General features: G+C 40.0%; 1 non-coding gene across 1 annotated transcript; it reads right to left on the minus strand.

Moving 5' to 3' along the window:
- Positions 1 to 16,764: 16,764 nt before the first annotated feature.
- Trnar-ucg lies at positions 16,765 to 16,837 on the minus strand. Its single transcript has one exon. It is a non-coding gene; the product is annotated as a tRNA-Arg (tRNA).
- Between the last annotated feature and the right edge of the window lie 5,985 nt (positions 16,838 to 22,822).

The following is a 22,822-nucleotide window of genomic DNA, read 5'->3' on the forward strand; positions in this document are numbered from 1 at the left end:
TGAAAACGTTTATTTTAGGCTATGTGTTACTCGTCTCTTTGTACCTTGTTTAGTTGATATTAATTTAGGTAAGTAGGTAACTATTATAGACATAAATATATTTATCGGTAGGTAGTGAGTTAAAAAGTGATTGCAAACATACTCTACAGTAGCTGCTGAAAAGCATGACAATGACAACACCCGCCGCATAGACCCTGACACCACGGGCCCTCGCGGCCCCTCCCTATGGGCCCACAGCCCCACAGCCCCCCGCCAGCACGGGCCCACAGGCCCGCTAGTGGCCCTGCCTGTGCTAGAAAAGTTTACGACCGGTCGAAGTAGGCCATCGCGCCAGATTTGAGAAATTGACATATTGTTACAGCAATCTGTAGCCATTGTCCCGCGTGCCCCACATTCGGCATATCGCTTACGTAAATTACCTCTCGGAATTAGGAACTATCAGACTATTTTGGTCAATTGGCGGGGTGAAAAAACTGACCAATACCTAAGGTAGATTGGTTAGTTAAATAGGTAGATTGGTTATAATCTTGTTAGGGCTAAGAGTGTATAGTCGGTCTGTGAGGTCTATGTTAACTGAACTTCCCATGAAGCTTTTAAAATAAACCATCCATCTCTCAACTAATTCAGTTGAGAGATGGATGGTTTTTCATACAAGTGTATATTCCCAGAGAAGTGAACTTTCACGCAAGTACATTATATTATAATTCTGGTAAGTAATGGGACCTTAAAGGGAACGGTTTCTGTAAAAAATCAGCTTGAGGTCGTTTTATTAACTGAGTAAGTACCTATCTATATCCTATGAGACGTGTAGATACACTAGGTTAGGTACTAAAATGTACGGGTACATCCGGATGTAGCAGGATAGTTCAGTGTCCTACAAAGCTCCAAATGCCATAACAATAATAGTAATAATAGTAATATTACAGAAGCAATTTGGAGCAGCTTTTAGGAAAGCAATTGGAGTTAGCTCAGTGGCATATTTTATTAATTGAGTTTATTGTTGAATCATCGACGCAGTGCCTACGCAATCTGGGCCAGCCTGAATAATGAAGACGTTGGAACAAATGGAATGGAGAAGACGTACTTATAAAAGTAAATTTCGCCCATGACATGAGCTATGCTATCGCATGAGGTTTTCATGGCGATGTCTTTCAGGTACCTACTTAACTTATTGTGCAGGGTTTAACGACGTTTAAGTACTGGAATAGGTATTTCAGATTACATAACCATTGCGCAGTAAACGTCAGCAATACCCGTGTCGGTATCGGTAAATTAGTTTTATAAGGAAGGAGAATTGAGTAGGTAGGTAGGTACTATTGTATAATAATTGCATAAGAAATTGAGTCCTGCTCTAGAAGTGGCTAGAAGTTTCCCCACGAGGCTGTAGGTGGCTGACAATGCCCTCAGGGTGCCGTACGCTGGTTCAGCTAATTGTGGCCGGCGCCACGTGGAGGAGTAGGGGGACCAGGAGCACACACACACGAGGAAGTTCAAGGACAAGGAAACCTCTATTATTATTTTAGTTAAATTTGTTTATTTAGTCCCAGCTTCACCATACATACGATTTTTATATCCCTGGAAACAACCAATTTACATTGCAAGATAAATTAATTACTTATATAATGATATCGATTCTGAAGGCGGAAATTTTAAATTTAGAGACGTCAAAACCTTAATTTCTTTGTTTAAAATTCGACTCTATGATTGTTTCCGTAAATGTAATTTTATGCTAGCAATTTTTTTAGTTTGACAACGTTAAAATTAGAATGTCTGCCTTCAGAATCAACATCATTATTATATTATACAGTCATGTCATGTAAAATAGTATCTTATTATTAATTATGAAATGCAAATGATGGTCACCCTACCATCTAGTTCAGTCCACCAGCCAATTTAAGTGAACTTCGTTATTGGACGTGTTCAGTTAGAGATCAATTTACAAGTTTTATTGAGTACTGTCACCACCCAAGTAGATTACTTTTGAGTATCTAAAGATTGAAACTATTAGAACTAAACACCTACGTACCTACCTTCTATCTTACTCAGTTTGTATCAGAACAAAGAAAAGGTGCAGCCAAATAAGAATCAATTAATTAGCTCAAAAACATAATCTCGAGGGCACTCTGATATTGATGTCAGATGCGCGGATTATAATGGCGAATAATTTTTCATTCTTTTCTAAGTTGAGAGGTCGGTGAACGGATCCTGAAACTCCTGAATTCAGCGGTGTCGTGACCGTCGTGAAGCGACTCAGAAGCGATCCTGAAACAAGACGAACACTCATTTTTTCTTGTCCATAGTTGGGCTTAAAATCGGACTATCTACACGTCTCTACCGCAATAGATAGAAAGATACTCAATTTTCAATCTTACTTTTCTTGTTGATTTCTTCTGAACAAAAGTTGTTTTGCATGACAAGTTGTGGCACGGATCGAACTTGCACCACATTATGCTAATCTGAGATTAGACAAGCGATGCCGATGCTTCGCTCGAATAGGGGTTGCTAGTTGCTACCAGTAAAGTGAATAAAAGTGTAATTTATCATTCACTTCAGCGCAGCAGCTACCTTCAGCGGGGTTAATGCCACTTCTGTTACTGAAGTAAGAAGTAAAATTATTAAGACTATCTTATATTATCGTATTTGCTGAAAGTGATGTGTTATGTTAGCCCCTTGGGTACATAATGCTTGTACATTTGTTACGACAGGAGACAGGAATAACGGAATAACCTTTAATTCAGTTACAAGTTACTATGTTTCTTTTTTTGGTTTCTTGTGGAACGGACTTGATATAATTATATTTATATCTTATTCTTATCATATGAAACAAATACCTGTCGGAGATGTCATGATACTAGGTGGTCGATGTCATGGTACTGTCATGATACCTGGTTGTGGCGGATGTCGTGAAACTGTCATGATATCTAGTAGCTGCGAATGTACCACTTTACCGACATCACACCGGAAGGGACGCGAAGTGTGCCGTTGGCGCGCTTTGTCAGAGTCCAACCGTTTACCTTATGAAGACCGGGACGGTGGGTCCCTCACTTTGTGCTGGAGGCAAGCTACCGAGTAGACGTGTTGGGAACTGATCGTGCGTTTCTTGGAAAGTGTGGTATTTGTGAAGTGCTGTACATGTGAAGTGTTAGTTTAGTTGATCTGTGCCGTTAAGTTGATTCCACTTTGATGTTTTGTTAATTGTGATTTTGATTAAATCTTCATTGTGAACTACCGCTGTGTTTTATGTGTCCACCTACTCGTATACCACGTGCCATGTCTGATGATGATGATAACGAACGCTCGGGCCCCCCTCCTGCTTCGTTATCAGAAGTGGGATCCAAGCGAGTAAATGGGATACATAACAGCGGTGAAGACAACGCCTAAAGATGGCGGTTACTTTTCGTAATTCGAAATTGAGGTATGGCAGCCATGAACGAGCCTGCCTCTCGTGTTGGCGTAACCCTGCCGAGGTTCAACCCCGACGTGGTGGAGCTGGACGCGCGCTCGTGGTGCGCCGCGCCGTGTGCCGCGCGCCGCGCCGAGCAGCCGCTGCAGGGCCTGCGGGGAGGAGAGCTCGTGCTCGCTCTTAGCTGAGCACTCCAGGCATTCACTTGGATTTTGCAAGTATCGTTTCATGATATTACTTGGCCCCAGTTTAAAGTGGTGTCAATGGTAGATTTGCTTGTGTGGAAATAACGGCAGCTTCCTTGATTAATTTGCTAATCAGTAAACCTGAGAAGAATGAATGCCTATCTAGCTATGCCAGTCAATTAATCAGTTCCCTAATGAGAAAATTAAATAACATCAGTGTGGAACAAAATTAAATAATGTAGCAGTTTCCATAGTGCTTGCCCACATAGTGCAATTTGACCCCAGGCTTCAACGCCTTGCTTTTACAAATGGAATGCAGTCACGTCATTAGCTTAGACTCGAAGGCTTTTCTTATTTAAAGCGGAAATCATACAGTGTACAAAATAACAGTGAATCCCCAGACCCGAAAAGTGTAAAACTATTCATTCAACATCCTTTAAAGTGTTACAGTTGCAGTGACTTGGGTCATAAGCCATAGGGCAGCCCCGCAAGCGATGAGCAGCGCGCCGGGACCGAGCAGCCAGCAGCCTGCGCACAAGCCTGTTGTGAGGTCCAAGCGTGGCACGTCGAGACACGTGGCTCGTCCCTGCACTGGATGGATACACACGTGCAGCTTGCATCACACTGACCGCAGGACAGCACAATAACCGTGTGAGCATCGTTTTTGATTCTAAGAATTTTGATTCAGATGATTAAATGGAAGTTTCATTGCTAGATAATATTAACGATGTAATTGCTACTGGCAGTAGCTTATGTTTACTCTAGTATAGTGGATTGGTTTCAGTTTCAGCGACTGAGTTCGATTCTCAGTTAGTTGAGCATTATCTAACTCAATTGAGTTTTATGGTGGATAAATAAAACGCCACCGTTAAGTAGAATAATAGGGAGACTGTGTCATATAATCTGCAGGAAGGAGATATCCTAAAGTGTGCTAGTATATTCTGAAAGATTGCAAATATTTCAGATGAAACTAACGATATAGATTTCTGCTATTGATACCCTGGCTTTATTGTTTTTGTAACTCACTTCAATCGCTTTTGCATTACTTACATGGGTAGACAGATATGTCACAGGGATGACAAGTGCAGTCATAGGGATGACTAATGACGATTGAATATCACGGGGATGATATTAATCTAAGAAGAGTCACTGGGATGACAAATGAAGTCACAGGGATGACTGATGACGGTTGAATATCACTGGGATGATATTAATCTTAGTAAAGTCACAGGGCTGACTGATGTTTATTTAATATCACAGGGATGATATTAAACTATGGGTCACAGAGATGATTCGTTATGATTTGTAAGTCACAGGGATGATTTTATTGTGAGCGAAGTGAGGTGCGAATGCATGAAGACAGAATTCAATTCAGATTTTAATTTTAATGGCTTTTAAATAACGTTGTAGTCATAGACTCATAGTACCGCATAGTACTGTCGATGTACCTTCTAGTTTTAACAGAGTTTTAGAAGTTGTTTGGTTAGAAATGCGATAATAGACCATGGAAGATTTGTAATGAGAAACGTAGACTTTTTGGTCAGAATAGGCCGAGTTATAAAGAAAATACTGTGCTGCTTCTTTATTGTTACAGATTAAGTTATCACACGTGGATACAATGTGTGCATGCCAGAATGTCCGAGTCGACGACAGCACATCATGTGGGGACAGAGAACAACTTGTAAAGTGATTTCTCTGTACGAAGTCATCGGGCGAGACATTGGAATACAAGGTTGTATTGTTTTGTTTATTGGTCGATGATTACCCGAATTAGTTTCTAATAAGTTAACTACTTTTTACGATGACTGTGGCTAACTACCACCTATATTCATCATGATGGAGCAGATCATGGATTAATAGTAAACGATAAAATTATCTTGAAAACTTATGAAATTGGAAGTACTTGTGGTAATTAATTGGTTACAATTACAATGGACTATGTGTGATGAGTACGTTTGAGATTTTACAAGGGAAGTTATTTGACTATGCTGTTTCTAAAGTCTGTTTTGTGTTTACCATCACACAAAATACATTGCAATGATAAAAGAGGTGACAGGCTAATAACTTAGTACATTTAACTAGTAAATTAAATGGAGTGTAAAATTGCCACATGAGTGATATCAGATGTTTACTTTATTGGAATTAGGGTAAAACAGACTGAGCGGTTCAAATAAGATTAAGATTTTAAAATTAATGAAACAGATGGTAGAGTTTTTAAAGATTTATTGCAGATATGTTAGTACAAATACAATGAAGAGGTCAGTGGGTTATGTACCAGAGTTGATGTAAATTAATGATCAATGAATTAAGTTGGTGAAACAGAAACATTGTTGAATTTTAAGTAATATTGTATGGGCCGTTCGGTAGGTCAAGTAAACCATGGTTACTGCAGTAGTAGCTATAGTACGTTGTCGCAGCCCGTAGTCGTGGTTGGTTACCCAGATAATGGTTCTATGCGGTGCGGGTGCGGAGTGTGTGGCGTTGATGGACGTCGTGGTGAGCGTGTAGTCGGTGCATGGTGGCCGGTGGTCTAGTAGAGATCAGTGGTGGCTCCATGACTGATGCATAAGACGGATAATGAGGAATCGTAGAGATATGAGCGATGTAAATCGCGGCAGATACTGTTGTAGACAGATGAATACTCAAAGCACTCAAGTCAGTCAAGACAGTCGCGAGATATTGTGGTTTTTGTTGAAATCAAAAGGGATAATTATGAGAGTAATGGTACATGGCTTTACTTGCTTCTTATTGTTGATGTTACTGATTTAATTGTTTTGTCGTATTCAGTAATCAGTAAAGTAATGGATGAATTATGAGATAGAGTTTGGTAACCCTACAGAGGTACAAATTTAAGAGTGCCTCATAAAAATGATGGTCAGGATATGGCCGAGTCGGACCAAAACTGTTGGTGTATGTTTTGTTGCAGATTCAACACACGAGGACGTGTGCTAGCAGGATGGCCGTGTCGGAGATGTCATGATACTAGGTGGTCGATGTCATGGTACTGTCATGATACCTGGTTGTGGCGGATGTCGTGAAACTGTCATGATATCTAGTAGCTGCGAATGTACCACTTTACCGACATCACACCGGAAGGGACGCGAAGTGTGCCGTTGGCGCGCTTTGTCAGAGTCCAACCGTTTACCTTATGAAGACCGGGACGGTGGGTCCCTCACTTTGTGCTGGAGGCAAGCTACCGAGTAGACGTGTTGGGAACTGATCGTGCGTTTCTTGGAAAGTGTGGTATTTGTGAAGTGCTGTACATGTGAAGTGTTAGTTTAGTTGATCTGTGCCGTTAAGTTGATTCCACTTTGATGTTTTGTTAATTGTGATTTTGATTAAATCTTCATTGTGAACTACCGCTGTGTTTTATGTGTCCACCTACTCGTATACCACGTGCCATGTCTGATGATGATGATAACGAACGCTCGGGCCCCCCTCCTGCTTCGTTATACCAATTAAATAATTATTTACTTATCGAATAGCAGGACATCAACAAACGTAAAACAAATGACACTGAACCAAATACTGAACACACCCCCTACCCTATCAGCGATCGGCGACCACCCTCCTGCACTTTCCACTCGCATGAAACTGAAAACGCACACACACATGCACATCCGTCGTAATCACGCGCCTTCCATCGATAGGATGCCGCAACTTGGGCGTGTGTGCGGCGGGTTCAATATAGGTATCGGTAGGTAGGGTATTGGGGCCATATCGATCGGTTCGGCACACCTCCTGGCCGCTCGTGCTCTCCTGGTGCTTTCCGAACGGTTGTCCGTCATCGGCAATTTCCAATAGGTGTTCAATAACCCCCCCCCGCCCCCTCCCGCCCTCGGCCAGGCTGATCAGCTCTGGAATGTGGCCTTTGTTGATATTGGGATGGCGATCATTGGAAGTATCGCAGCTTCTTTTATGAGTGTAATCTGTGTAATGTTTGATCATTAAGTACAAACTTACCTACTTAATTACTAATTAAAGTACTTGTTGACAATAATTAATTTATTGTTAGTGTGGTGTTTTGTTTTTATTGAGATAATTATGGAGATAAATGCACTATGCCTAGGGGCAGAACTGCAATGTTGTTCTCACGGATGTTTTACTAAAAACAAAATATACCACTGATTCTTAGTTAAACATCAATTATATAATTGCCTACCTAACATATCCTTCATTTTCAGGATTCATCAACCGGGATACCGATGGGATCGCTAAGCGAAGCTCCTATTGCATTCTCCAATCCTAGTACTACCGAAGAAGTTTCATCCCGAAATTCTCACGCTCTATCCCCGTTTTCTTTTCTCAAGCCGAAGTAGAACGAATGTCTACAATAAAATCGCCGCTATTCCAGTCTATTACAACCCCTTTTTGTTTGCGTTTGTCTAATTCCTCCGTCTTAAATATTGTACCTGAATGAAGCTTGATCATTTTGAACCTTATTATCAAGAGATGCTGGGCAACAATGGAACGTCGACTAGAGCGGGAACACATGGGGCGTCCCGTTTTCGTCTCTCTCTAATAGCTGAGTTCATTACCCGCGGCACAAGCGCAGTCTGCGGAATGGAACGGGAGGGAAAGGAATGCGCCACCTCCTGCTCGTTGCTGGTCGCCTGGTACATTGTGGATGTTCGGAAGCTCGATGTTTCCCGGCGGGAATTCGTTGGTGGAGGTTTATTTCGCTCGGTATTCGTTGCTGGTTGGCCTTGACATTCAAATAAAAGGGTGATTTTTCATGATTTTAAATAAGCTTTTTGCTCATATAGGTAGGTATGGTAGGATTATTCAAATAAGCCTTGTAATAAATGAAACTTTATTATACTTAGCTTTCTTACTTACCTACCTACCTGTACCTATGGTAGTATGGTATTACCATACTTACCATAGAATAACGAGTACCTACTGTATTACTCAAAATTATGTTCTACTTAACTCTATTAGATATACCTACTATATACAGGGCAAGGTTGTATGGAGTCTAGCTTCTTCATAGAGAATTATTATATGTCTAGGTTTAGCTCAGCGGCAGCGTCCAGCCAGCCGATCCAAAATGTCCTGAATCCTGATTTATTGAAGTGCTTGTTGGAAAGTTTAATTTAGTTTGTGTAACAATCTCTCCCCGTTATTACTCGACTTCCGAAACTAATTAAGCAAATTTTGTCGCGCTCTCAGCTGTGCTTTAATTACTTTTATCACAAAGTTACATCGATGGACTAAATACCGCGGCAATATAGCGCCCTCTTGACCGAGAATATTCAGGGAAATGTAAGTAAACCAGCACAAAGTAAATAAAAGTAGCAGTTCATCACAGACCCTCCCACCTCCCTGCCCAGCTCTACTCCAGTTTGCTGATCAATTATTAAGAACCTTCTATAATTTACTGCAAGCCTAATTATTATAGACTACTAGCTGGTCCCGCGCGCTTCGCTTCGCCTTAAAAAGTTTTCCCGTGGGAATTCCGGGATAAAAAGTAGCCTATGTTTTTTCCCAGGGTCTAGACCGTGTGTATTCCAAATTTCATTCAAATCCGTTCAGTAGTTTTGGCGTGAAAGAGTTACAGACAGACAGACACAGTTACTTTCGCATTTATAATATTAGTTATAGCTGTTCCCGCGCGCTTCGCTTCGCCTTAAAAAGATTTCCCGTGGGAATTCCGGGATAAAAAGTAGCCTATGTTCTTTCCCAGGGTCTAGACCGTATATATACCAAATTTCATTCAAATCCATTCAGTAGTTTTGGCGTGAAAGAGTAACAGACAGACAGACAGACAGACACAGTTACTTTCGCATTTATAATATTAGTTAGGATTAGGATTAGGATTAGATAGTTAGATTAGGATAGGTTCATAGATAGGATAACATGATGTACCGTCCTCAAAATGAAGTTAATAATCATAATCACAGCGTGGTAGGTAATTTAAGAGATTGTAAACAACTTTTCTGGCAGTGCTCTTTGTAGGAAGGTCTTACTATCCATCCATGATTTAGTAAATTTTTTTAATAAAAATCGTCAGAAAACTTTCCATACTTCCGGTCCCAAGAAAGTGTGTTGTGTGGTGTGTATCTAACTTCTTAACTTTTTTATACAAGCCATCTTATTTAAAAAAAAAATACCGACACTCTTCAAAATGGTGTGTAAGTATAAATATCATCTATGGCTTGGTAGAAAGCCGCAGGTCGGATCGTCGAATGCTCTATGGTGAGTTAGGGCTTCCTTTTTCATGTCAATTTCTCTTTTTTTAAATAAGTCCGTAATAAGTAATTAATGACTGTTAATGAATTAATTAATGACTGTCTCCTTAAAAGCACCTACCCCCATAGGGCCCATCCATACACAAGACGGTGCGCAACTAAATTTCCTAAGAATTTATTTCATGGGATAAGTAGGGTAAAAGTACTAGTAACTGGCAGTTTAAGCGACTAGCAACACAAAAAAATATATTAAAAATAAAGTATTGGCCTGATTTAAGCACTGGTAGGCTTGAATTACTGGCAATAAGATGACGAACAATTAAAGGCATAAATGGTAAAGATATATGATTAATATTCGATTTTAATGAAGTTTATATCCACTACCCCCAAAAAACCTAGTAACTGGCAGTAAAAATTAGTAACTGTCACATGATGTTTCAGTAACTGGCACCTTTTAAAAAATCATGCAATTAGGCCAATAAATACTCTAAAATCAATAATATATTTGATATTAGGTAATGTACAATTACCTGTCTAGGTTCTGTACCGGTAAGACTCAAAATCACCGTTGTAATAGTCGAATTCTACGACAAAATGACAGTACAAATATGCGACGAATCGTGGGTCCATATGAATGCAACAAATCGAGAAACCCTTGGATTTGGAAACGGAAATGGAGAAAGCAAATGCTTGTAGACCTTGATATATTCATTCAGCAGCTTCGGAGAAGTGACCTGGCTAAGTTGAAGACTGCTGACGGTAGTATAGTTGCCTCTAAGCTGAAATTTCTTGCGGAAATTGAAGCTTTTTACGGCTTTCAGCTTCACTTAAATTAGTACAGCTCTTCTGAAAGCTATTACTATCCTCGAACAGCTTCAGAAGCTCTTTAACCAATTTTGTTTATAAGTCATGTTTTCAAGCTGTTTTATAAGGTCATCACGAACCATGTTTCTATCAAGTTCTTCAAGGACTATAAGAAAGCCTTTGATTCCATTTAGACCTGGGCAGTTCTGGAATTCCCTCGTTGTAACATGCATAGCGGCCTTAATGGAGCAACAGTATATTATGTCTACCTTGGACAGTCTATTCGACTAGGCAGAAGGAACTTCGAAAACGAAGCTGTACTTAAGGTGCATAAAACAAAATATGTATTACTGGATTGGACTGCATAAGGGAAGATTTGACAAATTTTCACATAAATGCCTGAAGGCAAAGGTCTTCAGTCAATGCGTCTTACTGGTGATGACGTATGGATCATAGACGTGGACACTGACGGTTGGACTGGTCCACCGATTCAAAATCGATCAGCGGGCATTGGAAAGATTGGTGGTTCTTTGAAGGACCATATCAGAAATAAGGTAATCCGTAAGAGAACTTGAGTAACCGATATAGCTCTTAAATTCTGTATGCTCAAGTGGCATTAGGCAGGCCATAGCTGCCGAGGAACCGATGACCAGTGGGGCAAACGCGCTCTAGAGTGGAGACCGCGAACAGGCAAGGGTAGCGGCGGATACCTTCGGGCCAGCTAGACCAACGACCTTATAAAGCTGACCGGTAGTGGCTGGATGAGGAAGGTCGAGAACAGAGTGCAGTGTCACTGCTGGTGAGAGGTCCAGCAGTGGACAATTACAGACTACTGTAGATTGCCTTGATTTTAGTCATTTTTCTGAAAAGAAACATGAAAGAAATGTTTACCGCACCAGTAAGTGCCAGTTATTGGTGCGTAAAAAAAATGTATGCAGATTAGTAACTGGCAGCCCCGTGCCAGTTATTGAAACAAAGCTGCCTAGACACTGGGGGTTTTTACAGTGCACTTTAAATCGTATTTTCTGTCGATAGAAGGTATAAAATAGCTTAAAATCACAAAACCCAAAATATTAGTAACTGGCAGGGGGGTGCCAGTTACTAAGTGAAGATATAAATTACATTTCAGTAACTAGCACCCTCAAATATAACTCAAAAACAACTGAAATCACAGTGAATCGGGCTATTGTGATATTGTTTAGACCTTCCCCTACTTCCTTGTTATTGTCACACTATCAAAAACTTATTTATTTTCGCGAAAACAGGCCATACAAATTTTGGTGTCTCCTTAAGAAAAAACTTAACGCACGTGCATTTTTTTGGCGATCTTCGCCGCTTTGACTGAGATAATTTCCAGCGCCGGAAAATACCCACCTAGCGGCGTAAAATTAAACTATAATATCAATGAAGAATTGGAGATTGCTGTAAACACATCAAAGAAGGTCTTACTATATCCAAAAGCTTAATATATTTAGTTTTATAGTCAAAGTGCCAGTTACTGACACATGCCAGTTATACCACGATTTACCCTACAGTAAAACTATAAAGTCCTGAAAACGGAAGTCGATCGTAATCCATATATTATATTTATAGGACAAATCCATTAAAAAGCCATTATCAATCAGAATTTTATTTTTATAATGTATGCTGTAAGTAAATAACTGACAGTCAATGCAAAATCGCAGTCTTCATCGTCAGGACTTTATAGTTTCACTGTACCTCTCTGCCAAACCGGAAACGGGATGCCACCTAGAATGCAATAATGGCGGGCGGATTAACAAAAACCCGTTTTCACGGAAAAATCTCCCCACGGAACAAGTGAACGTACTAGGAGCACAGATGAGGCGAGGAGGTAAGCGCGATCGGAGGGGAGGTCAACGATCGACCCCGTTTCGGGAACTCGGGTTCACGGCGATGCCTGCACAGGGAGCATGGCCGCATAGGAGGTTGCCGGGAGAAATGGTTGGGAAACGAATGAAGGGGCTGTCAAGCTTATTGAGGGTCGCATGGCCCTTTTGTGTGTGATAGCGATGCCCGCCTCTCGCTGCCAGCTGATATAGGACCGTTTGAAAAATGAACGCATTTTCAGGGAGAGTCGGGATACCTATGAAGATTGATTTTTTCTAGATTTGGTTCATCTCGTAACTCGTAATGTTCGGTGGTTAGGATTGCAGTGCAGGTTAGGTGATATAATTACAAAAAATCTTGGTTCTGAATAACGTCATTGCTTTATACGTAGGTAAATAAGATACTACCTGTCTTTTCATAAATATCTTCATTGATAATAAAATAATAATAGGTATAGGGACGGCTAATATTAGGTAGGACTTATTAAGGACAATACCTAACTAATCTTTTTATAGAGCAAAACAAATAACGGATCGTTACTTGGCAAAACTGTAACCGGGCTTCCGTAATATGCGGAAAATTGCCGTAATGAGACAAAGTCCCTTGTCCATTACACCCAAATATGGCCCAATTTAGCATGATAGCGGGTCCAAGGATGCCGTGCGGCTGGGGAGGCTGCGGCCTCCGACACCTCCTCGTGCCTGATGGAGCCCTGGCACGGGATCCTCGTCTAGTAAATTCATGGTTAAAACGTTATCAGCAAGTATTCCGTTTTGTAGAGTTTACCTGTAAAATTAGTTACATTTTCTTACACGGAATACCTACTCCTGTATTTTGTGGTAGTGTACCTAATGCTTGACTTGGATCAGTGTATTTGCTAATACTATAACGTCAGGCATTTTTCACTTTCATTCAACGCATTATTGCGTACCTAACTAATGTTTGCTCGTGGGTTTATAAGTATTAGGCTTTATGGACAACACATCAAATATGCCACTCAAACTATAGCAATATTGGTATCGATTACGTTAAATTAATTTCTACGGTGTCTTGACCTTCGCAGAAACAAGTAGGTACCCGCGCCGTTCTTTCAGCGGGTAGTAGGAGTATCGAGTAGGAGGTGAACTAATAAAAACAATAGATTACCAGGAACCCATAACAACAAATGAGTCAATTGGTCACTCCCGTCCCGCCACACCGCCACAGCATGTGGCTTGTATAGGTAGATTTACTTTGTTTCTTACATAGTAGATTGAACTAGATTCGTCCAGTAGATTCATTCTTAAGATTCTTAAGCTGATAAATGGTTTTATATCTTGCAGTTACACTGGGCTGCAAAAATAACACTTCTTTCACCAAGTGTACCAAAGAATCCTAAAGAATTATTAACATTTCGGCATAAAAGAAAATAATACTTAATGTAAGTAAGTACCATATTTTTACCCGCTGCATCGATAGCGTTGGCGGACTCTGTGACGGATAATTGATGATTGATTGAATTACTTACTATTTAGCTGAACCAATAACTAGCTATTTGCTATAGATATTGTGGAGAATTCTTAGAAGAGGTGTGAAAACGTAGGTAGGAAAGTACGTAGGTAGGCAGGAAAATGACTCCTGAAATAAACTAAGTCAAGGACTGAGAGTAATTTGAGAAAAAAAGCTTTCTTAAAATGTATGGTGACCTGGATATTAGATTGATTGACAAATATTGAAGAAAAGGGGTCATCTTTGAAGATTACCTTCTTATTTTTTATTATATTTTTAAACTATTCTACTATCTTTTAAACTCACGAGTAGAGTAGGCATATTTTGAATGATGATGCATCATTTTGGTAAGTAATTAGTTCTATTTACTTATGTTTAATATTTCAAATTCAAGATTATAAATACGTATAGGTAAGTAAGATTATAAAAAAATGGAAGCCGAAACCTTCGATCAGGTTTTTTTAATAGATAAAGTACTTAGATTATTTTCACAACTGAAGAGCCGCAGTCATTGATACTTACTGGAACAGTCCAATACTCGTTCAAACTGTTACGATGTCTCGCCGCGGAAATGATGAGATCCATGTGTGTAGTGTAGGGCTTTTAGAGCTGTCACTGACCCGGAGACCCTCCCCGGACCCCGACCCTGGTGCAAGTACCTAAGTATATAGGTATTATACATACCTCGTTTCAGCTAAGATGATTCTTGTGACAGTTATCATCGTAGCATATAATAAAATCTTAGCTGAAACGAGGTTATAGGGTGTTTTTTTCAGCAAATTTTTGCTGGTCTAAGAACCATCTATTAAAATAAATTGATGTGCCATATTATGTTATGTCCTGTGGTCCTGTTTCAATCTCCGCTGTGAGAGTGCGAGTCTCCTGCAGGAGGTTTTACCGGAATCTGCACGCCTGGTTCTCTATACACATAACCACGACATGATAATAAATAACCAGCTCACTCGCAGTGCCAGGCGCAATGTGACAATGATACAACGAGAAGTAGGCGGCGTGAACCGTGAACTGATTACCAATGTGCTGGACAGTGGGAGACTGAACTATAGGAACCTTACCATGTCGCTATGTCGATAGTGTAGAGTGCTGTAGACTTGTAGAGTGATGAGCACCCACTGTAACTAGTGAAACTACTAGTGTAGCAATTACCATGGAATATAGATATAATATGAATGGAATATTCAGGATAGAACTGAAAGCGCAAATTGAAAAGATACCTTCACAGTCTAACCATAACCACGTCACGTCATTAATGGCTTGTTTTTCAAAGTTTTGTTATGAACAATGCGACTTGACAGTCATCAATCTTCCATCTACAGATCTCTGTGGGCCAAGGGCCAAGACATTAAAGGACATTGCCAACTTACACCTCTAACTTTCATCATCTTAAGGCCCTGGTTATAAGGGTGAAATTGCCGTGGCAGTATGTTTAAGTTTTGCAGCGGGCTACGGCGTGGCGTCCAGGTTTGGCAAGTTTTTGGAGTCAATGTCTCGCGATGACGTCCGCGCGCGGACACAAAACAAATATTAGTGAGCAATAACATGACGCGGGCGAAATACTAATCTAATGATTTGTCCAAGTTTGTGAATAGATTTCGTATTGCAGGGTTTCATATGTTTCATAATATTAATGCGGCAAGTATAACATAACATTACTTTTAAAGCAGTCGGCGACTGACAACTAATCTGACAAAATAGTGGAGGACTGGGCCTAAAACCCTTTCTTCCAATTAAGGTACTTATACACTAGTCTAGTTTTTGTCTCCCACACGATAAGAACATGAGCGACACCGTTTTCCATTTATTTGGTTCTCCGTATCTGCATTCACCGATTGTATGTTTGTCCCACGGAACCCTGCCAGTGGTGGGCAGTTGGATTGCAGGAATGGAGGCGATAGCTGCCGATGTCAACATTCAGCGGGTCAAGTGGCTCATCAATCATCATGTGTACCAGCAGCGGCCAAATGTAAATAATATGTTACTATTGTAATTTATGTAGCTACGACTATGAATCCATGACCAGTGATAACGTAGTTCAATAAAAAAAGCTTATATCCGAAACCCATAATACTTCAACTACTTTAGTATGGGTACCAGTTAAGTTGAAATATACAGTCTGGGTCAAAGAACGGGGCACGCCTGAAACCTTCAGCAAGGCTCTTGTTGTCTTAGCTAATGCAAGTTCAATACATACATATGCTATGCCTATGTATGTACAATAATTTTATTGTACATCGTGAGGTAGGTATGCCATGTTGGTTTCTTATGCTTAACCCTAACCAATATTTCATCATCCTTCGCTAATCGGGTTACAGGTTTTCCCCGAATACAAACATTTAAATTATTAAATTATTTCTTTGTCAAAACAATGCTTCAAATGGACCACGTAAGGTTTTGAATTGCAAATGGCTGGCGACCTCAAAACTTATAAAATGGTTTCCTGTTTTGGCTGTTTACCCTTATACAGTCCTGGTACCGTTCGTGTCGGTTACATAAGTCATCGACGAATATTTTCGGTGGGAAAATAAATTTGTAGGGAAATCCGGCTAGATTCTGCTTAATCTGAGAAAAACTTACAAATATGAAACACATGCAGCGCAGGTAACTCCTTCCTCGGCTTTCCTCACCCGGATACAGTATCCAAGAATCCAATTTTCAAAAGGCGACAAAAAATAATTTATTATTAGAATATTAAATTTTGTATTGCGCAATAGTACCTAGTTATAATGTAAGTAGAATATTAATTATAATAAATAATTTGCATTCGTTTTGTTACATAACTAAAAACTTATTCCTATAATCCTTTCCTAAAATAAAAATTTCTAATTTTCGACCGTGACAGGACTCGAACCTGCAATCTTCGGATCCGAAGTCCGACGCCTTATCCATTAGGCCACACGGTCCTTGTTATCGCTGTCGAAATAAGCGATCGGTTCCCATAGCACGAGCCTCCGCACTCGTGACATCACTGTGACGTCACCAGGCCGACCCTCACAGATTATTGCATAACAATTCTTCACTAGTGTTTTAGGCTCATTCATAAAAAAAACATACTCACAGTTAGCTAATGTAATGTTAATTAAAGTTGTAAGTTGCTAATTCATTCATTAACTTAACTACTTACGTACGAACTGCTATAAAAATAAAGAATTATTTTATGATGAAATCATGCGCTGAGAAAAGATAAGAAAATCTAAGAAATTAGGTACCAAATTACCAAAAAAACGGAGTGGGCTGCGTTGCATTGTGGCACAATTATCCCTACTGCAGCCGCTACCGGCTGCTGCGACGCGATGATTGATTCATCATCCAGCCACTGCCGACACCCTGGGGAATCACCCACTTTCCTAAGCTGATTCGCTGATCACCCTAGTCCAGCTCTCGTGTTCCTTTGTCACCGACACTAGAGGAAAACCCAATGTTTCAGGATACAAAAAATGGCCAGTAGAATACAGATTCTACTGTAATTGTTTATAATGAAGGGCTTTAGTCTGAGCTTGCTAAAGGTAAATATTCTTTGAAATATCTGATACCTATCCCTATAATTATGTGTTAAGTAGTTCATTAATTTAGGGATAGGTACTTTTACCCGTTAAATTTTACTATATTTTCGTGTTGCAAAGCTAGCGTTGTCAGACTCTATCATCCCTATATTTTTAATGACCCTGACGTTATTAAAGATTATGTATGTACCTATGTCTGTATGTATGTGTCTGGCCCCCTGTGGGCGATAACCCGGGGTTTCGCGGCCGCGGGAATATTCCTCGCACTATCAGTTAACCGCTGACGCAAAAATACTACATTCATAAGTTTTGCACCAATAGTGTAATTCCTAACATTGTATTAAAGGTTTAAACTGTATGTTTTGACTTTAACTTACTATGTATTAGTAGGTAAATATTGTATTATATTATATACGTAGTATTATACATTATGTTTAATATATCTATTGTATTAGATACATACATATAGTATAATATGATTTATATAGTATATAGGTTAGGTATAGATATATGTATAGTGCGACAAACTTATCTGTTCCGGTGAGAACAAATTAAATTATTCCATATCTCGTTACTCACTAAAAAATTATATATTGATATAGATTAGATGGATTTATTTAAACCACAAGGGTAAATTACCATTACGGTAGAACTTAACATCCTAGAGAATTAAGAAATATTAGAAATTTACGTGAACTCTAACCGGAACAGATAAGTTTGTGGCACTGTAAGTACATTTCATATACCTATGTTGTATTGCTCTATCTACTGCATTTTTTCATAGACAACTATTTTGGGAAAAATCTTTATATATAAAAAAAAAGTGTAAGGTGTTTTGGGGAGTTGTTTAAGGTATATTTTTGTATGAGAGCAGAGGTATATTTTTGTGAAATATACTGGTAGACAATTAATTTGTAAATTTAAATCTGTAAATATCTCAGCAATCGTAAGGTGTTTTGAGGAGTTGTTTAGGGGGAGTTGTTTTAGGTATGTTTTTGTATGAGGGCAGAGGTATATTTTTGTGAAAAATACTGATAGACAATTGGAAATTTAAATCTACCTGTAAATATCTATGAACTTGTGCATTATATGCATAGTATATACGTGATTTTTTTTAAATACATACAAGTAATGAAAAAGTTACAATATTGAAGTACATTTCAAAATTGTAGATATACTAAATCATATCAGTATATATTATTATGTCATGTATACCTGCATCATTTATTTACTGATTATTTAGTACACTTCTTTGATCATAAATATCTTTCATCCCTATGGTTTTCTTGAAAAATCGCTTTAAGCGATAAGACTGCCAGTTTTGTACATATGTTAAGTTATGTTTCATATGTGTGTGTACAAAGGAAGAGTATTCTATCTATCTATGTATCTAATATTAGTAAAAAAATTAAATGTTTATAGGAGGGCATCCCCTTAACTTGAAAATGTGCGGCATAACGAAAGTACTTCATAAGCGAGGAGCGGCGTAACGCAAGTAGGTTGAAAGCGTAGGATCGGAGCGGCGTAGCGGCGGCCCGACGTTAAGCCAGCAACTCTAGCCCCGGCACCATGCATATCTCAATTATGACGAAGATCGCAGGAAACGGCTAGGCTATTTTATAAAATAACAACGTTCCATTTCGTTCAGATGCTCTACAATTTCAGGTGGATCGGCCGGCGGTCCCGTTTCAGGATTTACATCACGTTGACCACGCGATTACATTAGCTCATACGGAATCAGAGAATCTGGAGCAACCGACTTACTGTTATTGAGATAATGTAGGCTATGAACTGTATTAAAATTTGAATGTTGTTTGCATAGCTAGGTCTGCCGTAGTGCGGAAACTTCCCCAGTCTATAATAACAATCATTAGAATCGTCTATCCGAGTTTAGAAACATGGGTAGGAATATTAGAAATACCTTATTTCGTTGATTTTATAAGCTAAAATGTAGGTACAGGGACGAATTACGTATATCAGTGAATAATGTCTCGTTGGCTTAATTATAAAACCTACCTACCTATAAAATTCCACCCTGTATATGTATAGTCTTACGAGTATCTCGGCACATCGCCTCACATGTCCGAATTAATTAATTATGCACCGGATGCATTATAACGGTGGTTCGTTGTTGGTGGATCGTTCAATATTTATTTGTAAGATATTTATGTACTTACATGAACATTTACAATTTACAGTTCACGGCCGTCTTATTGATACATAGAACAACGCGGACTCGGGTGATGTATTGATAAGTATTTGAACCGCCCCCCCCTCTCGTGGTGTCGCTCAGCTCCAAACAATCATTACGCGTAAACGTAATGTAAATGTAATGGACCTAACTTTGAGCTTATTTTAATAACTGATAAACTTTACTGTTCTTGAATGTGCGTGGAAAGATTTGCTGTTAATTTTAGATGGCGCTTTTATGGCACGTTGTGTTTTATCTTATTGTTATTGTTTTTGCTCGTGAACATTGACGCTGCTGGTATTACATCAGGATTTTAAATACATAGATAGTAGTAATAGTTCATAGTTCTGAATCAGTCTAATTAAATAACTGTAAGTAATTAAAATAAGCGATACGAGTACCTACCTAGGAGGTAGCAGTGCAAATCAAATTTCCGTACATGTTGAATAAGCCTGCATGATATCTTTGCAGTTATTAGGTATTTCTTAAATATTTGTACTTACTTATAATTAATAACGTAAAGATACGCGATATGTAAAAATAACTCTGAAAAGTTGAAAATGTACCCGCGTATTTTGTAGTCTACACGGGTAGCGCCGCGGGGCGCCACCAGTCAACAAATCACTGCCAATTACCAGGGAACGAGGAAGCTCGAGGAGATATAAATAAGGGCAATTTTGCCTTTGTAAGGTACGCGTGTGCTCGCTCCCTCCCGCTGCGGGCGAGCTCCTGCGCGCCGTGCCGCCCTGGTACCCGCGTTACAGCCGCTGTAACCAGCCAGAGGGCGTGCCGGTCTCACGATCAACGATGTAAATGAGATATAGATTCATTACGGGAGGTGTGCTTGAAAACGTTTATTAGTAAACAGGCAGCGGTCTGTCAGTCTGAAGTTTCAATAAATTTAATGAAAAACTATTATTTTATATTATTATTAGTTTCGCAGTAGAATTATCAAAGTGCGAGATCGGATTAATCATTATAAATCAACTACTACTTATGTATCTAACCAAGGTTTGTTTATTACTGGGCATGAGATTTATTAGTTACTGGATAGATAGAATAATTATTATTATCCTAACTAATATTATAAATGCGAAAGTAACTGTGTCTGTCTGTCTGTCTGTCTGTCTGTTACTCTTTCACGCCAAAACTACTGAACGGATTTGAATGAAATTTGGTATACATACGGTCTAGACCCTGGGAAAGAACATAGGCTACTTTTTATCCCGGAATTCCCACGGGAAAACTTTTTAAGGCGAAGCGAAGCTCGCGGGAACAGCTAGTACTTAATATAAATTGATAGTCTTTGGTTAATAAGGTAAGCTTATCATACTTCATCACACGAACATCATAACATTTTTTTATCTGAAGAAACGTTTACTGCATGTATACAGTACCACCGTAATGCAATAACAAGCAAGAATTCAGTACGGCATCAGCAGCGCGTTTTGCGGATCAAAATGTATTGAATTTGTCACTAATTACTTCGTTTTGACTTCGCGATAGGGCCTCAGGGTGGAAAATTTCACACAAACGACAAGTCACCGGCCGCGGCCGCCTGCGCTGCAACGTCTCATTACGGAAGATTATCAGCAACCAGCGGGATAAGGCGAAGCACCATCCGACACATGTTTATACTTCTTACGTGTCGGTGACAAAACACAGAGGCCGGCCGCGCTTAGCGCCTGGAGTCTAGCGAAGCGTAGGTATTATCTGTTTAGTTTTTATCCTACCACACACACATAGACACCATTTATAAACACTTCATATAAAATCTCATATCACAAATCACAATAAGAAGTTTATCACGAATTTCCAAAAGTCGATGAACCAGTTTCCAAGTTATTTAAATTGAGCCCTTACCACTTTTTGCAACACCTCCTACTTTAAAGATACTTTAGTAGTACTTACTTCTTTACACTTCTAAAAAAAACGGCATCTTAACCGGGACATGCTGGTGGTCCTCTGAATAATTAACATTATCTAAGTATGTATGAGACAGCTATGTATGATCTCTATCCTGACTGAAGGAGTGGAAGCACCACCGACTGCCCGGCTGTGATGGGTGACTTGCCCTTAACATAATCAGCTGGTAAGAGCGCGGTATGTAACTACTAAACACTGGTATATGTTTCGGTGTTTTTCCTTATGTCATCTCGCTAACTGTAGCTCTGTAATCAAATACGGTTAGTAGATACAGTCAGTATGATATCATTATACATGAATTCAAATCATTTATTAAATAAAATACAAAATTTATCAAACATTAAACATAAAATCCACCCTAGCTTCGTCAAAAATAAAATACATAAAAAAATAAAAATAAAACAAACAAACAAACAAAACACAACTTACTTAGCTAAATAAACCACCCCAGGACGCACCCGACCCAAAAGTCCCCATAACGCTAGCTGCGTTGCCGCGCTGCACGGCAAGGGAGATCCTCTGTGCCAGGTACGCCCCAGAGCGGTAGTCAAAACCGCGGCTCCTCAAGCGTCGCCCAATCTCCCTGACGAACTGCCTCCCCTGTTCCCCCCAAACCCCAGTGGCCTCAATGGCAAGAGGCACAAAAATATAGCCACCCGCAATCAACTGGCCGTATTTGACGCACTTCTGTCGTGCAGCCGCCTCGGCAGCCGCACCCACCGTGCCAGCAGTGTGCCCCACGTGGGACGGGGCAAATGTGCAGACGCATGTGGCGTCCCAGAGCAGGCACCGACCTTTCTCCCACGGTATCAAGGTGAGACCGTCCGGACGCCTCCCATCACTGCGACTGAACCCCGGCGGCTCAAGAACCGCCGGAATGTCAGCAGAAATGAGAGCCCTCCGAACGATATCATTTATTGCGTGATGCCGTGAGATTCTGCCTGCACTTCGGACACAATGAAGCCCATGGCGTCCCTGCACGTCAACGTTTGCACCACAAACACAGCGATGCGGCTGACATACGTCACAGCCCAGACGAAGTGCCACCGCCACACGCAAGGAATTGTCATCTAACAAAGTCCCTAAGTGCGGCGATGGCAAAGCGTGAAGCCACAGCCCGGACTCAGGGCGGGATACAGCCAGCAGACGCGCACGCTCAGCCCCCGAGCTATGCCCTAGGAGGCCATCGAGGGATACTCGGCAGATCTCCTCATCCCAAGCATCATTATACATTGGAACTTGAACTAATACCGTCCTTAACTTGAGAG

The sequence above is a fragment of the Plutella xylostella genome, chromosome 16, assembly GCF_932276165.1.
Source record: "Plutella xylostella chromosome 16, ilPluXylo3.1, whole genome shotgun sequence".
Lineage (NCBI taxonomy): Eukaryota > Metazoa > Arthropoda > Insecta > Lepidoptera > Plutellidae > Plutella > Plutella xylostella.